Here is a 4,285-nt window from a genome sequence, read left to right on the forward strand (position 1 = left end):
CTGACTGGGCTCCACTGGGCATCTCAGCTGTCAATACCTCTCTGGCTCCCTCATCCTCCTGTTTCTGTCCTGCTAACACCCAACAGGGCAGCTCAGCCTACCTACTTTCTTCCTGGGTCTCCTGGGACACCTCTGTATATTCTAGGACAGCCCCCATTACACCTGGCCTCACTCAGATTATTCCTATTCATCTCTTAATTTAGTGGGGCCTTTGAGGCCTCTCTGCCCCCAAAGCAATACTTTTTAAACACTTTTTAAAAGTAAGTGATTTAGTAACATGATGTTCATCTGCTTTGTGAAATTTTAGGACAAAGTCAAGTCACACGATCCTATCATAAAAACAAAAGTAAAAGCAGAATCCCACAGTCTTCATTCTTAACTCATGGACATCCAAGCACCCAGCTGAGAGCTGAGCAGCTTGTTCATAGTTATATTCTAAGGTGGAGAAGGAAGGAACAGATCAAGTCCAGGTTGCCTGGGGAAGACACCGTATGGTTTGTCTTGGACCATTAATCCAGAAACTCTACTTCTGATACTAATTGGCAATGGCTCCAACTAGAGAAAAACAAAACCTTAAAATATTTTTAAAAAGAATTCACCAAGGGCGGCGCCTGTGGCTCAGTGAGTAGGGCGCCGGCCCCATATGCCGAGGGTGGCGGGTTCAAACCCAGCCCCGGCCAAATTGCAACAACAAAAAAAAAGAATTCACCAAAATACACTGCCTAAGATTCTTGTAGAACTTCCTGCAGCAAGAGAGAACTTTTGTCTCATATTTGTAACAATAGTAGTGGTAAGAATGGCTAACCAGGGTGGCGCCTGTGGCTCAGTCGGTAAGGCGCCAGCCCCATATACCGAGGGTGGCGGGTTCAAACCCGGCCCCAGCCAAACTGCAATCAAAAAATAGCCGGGCGCTGTGGTGGGCGCCTGTAGTCCCAGCTGCTTGGGAGGCTGAGGCAAGAGAATAGCTTAAGCCCAGGAGTTGGAGGTTGCTGTGAGCTGTGTGAGGTCACGGCACTCTACAGAGGGCCATAAAGTGAGACTCTGTCTCTACAAAAAAAAAAAAAAAAAAAGAATGGCTAACCATTCATTGCACACTTACAGTGCAGCCAGGCACTGGTCTAACTGTTTTATGTGGTTTGATTCATTTAATTAACACAATTAACTTTTAATGAGGGAAGCGCTCATAAAGAAAAGCTTTCTGTCAGATAGCTATGTGACCCCAGGCCTTCAATTTCTCATCTAGAAAGTGGGGATAATGCCCACCTAATAGTTACTGAGAGGATTAAATGAAGTAATGTAGGTAGAACACTGTAGCCCAAAGTTTTCCATTGTAATTTCATAGTCATAAAGAACTGAGTAATGCATTTGAATAATACCTACTGGGTTAATGAAAAAAACAAACCTGCTAGGAAACGAAAAATTTTGAGATTCCTCCTGGAATATTTCAATCTGTTTCCTTCAATACATCCATCCTGGTGGAGGTGAACTTGGAATGGTGTTCGAGCTATTGGTCCGGGCAGCCAATCTCTGCTAAGCCTGTCAGCCACATCAAAGGAGCCACCAGGATGAGAAGATGAGAAGTCAGAAGAACCCGAATCCTGCCCACACTTCAAAGGGCCTTCTCTTCCGGAAGTTGTTACAGCACCCCTTGCAAGGAGAGTAAACAATACGCTCAGGGAACTCACAGCTAGCTCCAGCCACATCAAACTGGCTTCCACTTGGGACGTGGAACTTTCTAGGGACCCAAACACTACGCTCAAGCTTGAAAATGTCTCTCTGCATAAATAATGTCAGCCCTGCCGCCTTATAATCCCCCACCTTACACTAAGGATCGCCGGGGAGCGCCTATGGCAGCTTGACCTCGGTGGGTGTCCGGAGCAGGTGGTCCTCCTCGCTTCCTGTCTGACCTCAGCCAAGACCACAGGACAGCTCTTTTGATTCCTGGGCTTCCGTTCTTTCGTTTACATATTTGCTGGTTTTCTGTTTGAATATCACAGCCAGAATTAAAAGACTCCTCCCCCTCTGGGCTGGAGGCGGGGTGGTGGTGAAGGAGGGGCCTAAAATATAAAGCTGCTTTCCCCAGAACAGGTGCTGGGAGAACCCAACATTTGAATTTCTCTCTGCTGGTCCTCCTGGCTGCGCCCTTGGCTAAACCGGAGGGTCAACTGCCCGGTCCCTACCCGTGGCCCACATTTTAGTGAATCGAGGACAGAAATAAACAGAGATTAGGGAGTCCCGGCGCTCCTCTCATTGCCTGGGGAGGCGGCTGAGCTGAGGCGGAACCCCTCGTGGGCCCTCTGGTGCCCCGTCCCCCACATCCCTGCGCTTCGCGCCCGCGGCTTCACACCCACCTCTGCACTCCCGGACCCCGAGCACAGCGCCGCGCGCATTCCCGGGCTGCGAGCACACCCCGACCCCTCGCGCGTTCACACCTCCCCCTCCCCCGGCGTGGCCCGCACCTCCACCGAGCCGCGCGGGGGCGCCCCCCGCCCCCGGCCGCGCAGACGTGCCGCACGTGCGCCGCGCCGTGATTGGCAGCGCCGGCCCCGCCCCTGGGGAGGAGGCGTCCCGCACGGCGGCCGCCGCGACGGGAGGGCTAGGGAAGCCGAGGCGCGAGGCCGGACCGCGGGATCCCGCCGGATAACAATGACAGCCAGTTGGGGAGGGAGGGAGTCTTTAGAAACGTCAGTTCTCCGTGGCGGGGTGGGGGCTAAACTAAGCTTCCTCGGAGAGGCAGTAGCCGCGGCTGCTGCGGAGTGGAAACACTTTCTCTAAGTGATGAGCACATGTTTTCCACTTTGTTGCTAAGTGGGGCCCGAAGAATTAAGCCTCAGCGTTCTTCGCGACAGTGTCGGGAGGTCCCCGGCATCCTGAGACCAGCGTGTCAGGGCGAGGAGGGGAGGACTTAGAAGGGAGCCTGCGAAGGCGACAAGCTCGCGGGCGCGGCCCGGGGAGTGATGCCCCGCCTCTGAGTAGGGGACCGGGCTTAGCAGAGAAGGTTCCCCAAAGGAGGCGACGTGAACCGAGGGCCTAGCTGCTGGGGCTGGGGGCTGCATGGGGGTGCAGGCAGCAAAGTCGCGCGGCGCTAAGGGATTCGCGGCTGTGACCCTCGGATGCGGCTGTCTTGCCTCATCCCAGCCACGGGCGGCCAATGAAAAATCGGTTCAGGGGGTTACCGAACCAATGGCAGCCTTCCGGGACGTGAGCAGTGGCCACTAGAAACACCGCTGGAGTCCTGGCCCAGCGCCTCCTCTTGGGGGCGGGGCTTCCCCGACGCCCTGGGACAGGTGCGTGCTGAGGGGCGGAAAGCCAGGAGCGCAGACTGAACTGTGCGTTTGGGTTAGAGCACCTGGTGTATGTCCGGCCCTGCGTGCCCCGCAGGGGTGAGAAATCTTAGAAGCGGTGCTTTCACATGCGTTGTTTTACCCAGCAATTGCTGTAACCTACAAGATAATTATTTATTACTCATTTTACCCGGTGGGGGAAGTGAGGCTTAGGCAAGTTAAATCACATACGCACAGTGACACAGCTAGTTAGTACAGGTTTGGAACTGGAACTCAGGTGCCTTACCTGCAAACCCAGGGCTCTTTAAAGACATAAAAGGAGGAAACCAGGTTCGTTTTATGATCCTGGTGCCAAGGGCACACCCAGTGACTAAGATGAAATCCAGAAGGGCTGGGTTAATTTTATATCAGTCATTGGTCTTTCACTTTGCCCCCTTGAAACACAAGTTGGCTCTGCTATTACACACGTGTGTGTGAAGAAGAGGTTCCACTGACTCACTGTCGGAAAGCCAGTATCAGAGGTAAAGACAGAATGGGGTGATGAGGATGGGTTACCAGATGTGCGTTTCCTCCTTACACACACCCCTCAGGCCAGCTGAGACCTGTAGTCCTCCGTCGTCTCTCATATTGGTCCCCAACTGGAGATGCTTTTTCCTGTCCCTGGGCTGGGCTCTGCCTTTCTAAAATAATCTACATCCGCCCTTGGTAGAGTGTTGCAGTGTCACAGCTCACAGCAACCTGTAACTCTTGGGCTTGAGCGATTCTCTTGCCTCAGCCTCCCAAGTAGCTGGGACTACAGGCGCCCGCCACAATGCCGGGCTATTTTTTTGTTGTTGTTGCGGTTGTCATTGTTCTTTAGCTGGCCTGGTTCGAATTCGAACCTGCCAGCCTTGGCGTAGGTAGCTGGTGCCCTACCCACTGAGCTAGGGGTGCCGCCAACGCCACAGCATTCTATCCAGGGTAACACCTTGAGAATCTGTCTTAAAAAATAAATGAAAATA

At 53.1% G+C, this 4,285-nt stretch overlaps 1 long non-coding RNA gene across 1 annotated transcript; it reads right to left on the reverse strand.

Moving 5' to 3' along the window:
* Positions 1–1,224: 1,224 nt before the first annotated feature.
* LOC128598757 (uncharacterized) lies at positions 1,225–2,458 on the reverse strand. Its single transcript, XR_008383699.1, has 3 exons — positions 2,352–2,458; positions 1,824–1,980; positions 1,225–1,536 (listed from the first exon to the last, which is right to left on the reverse strand). It is a non-coding gene; the product is annotated as an uncharacterized LOC128598757 (long non-coding RNA).
* Positions 2,459–4,285: the final 1,827 nt, after the last annotated feature.

This window comes from Nycticebus coucang, chromosome 11 (genome assembly GCF_027406575.1).
Source record: "Nycticebus coucang isolate mNycCou1 chromosome 11, mNycCou1.pri, whole genome shotgun sequence".
Classification (NCBI taxonomy): domain Eukaryota; kingdom Metazoa; phylum Chordata; class Mammalia; order Primates; family Lorisidae; genus Nycticebus; species Nycticebus coucang.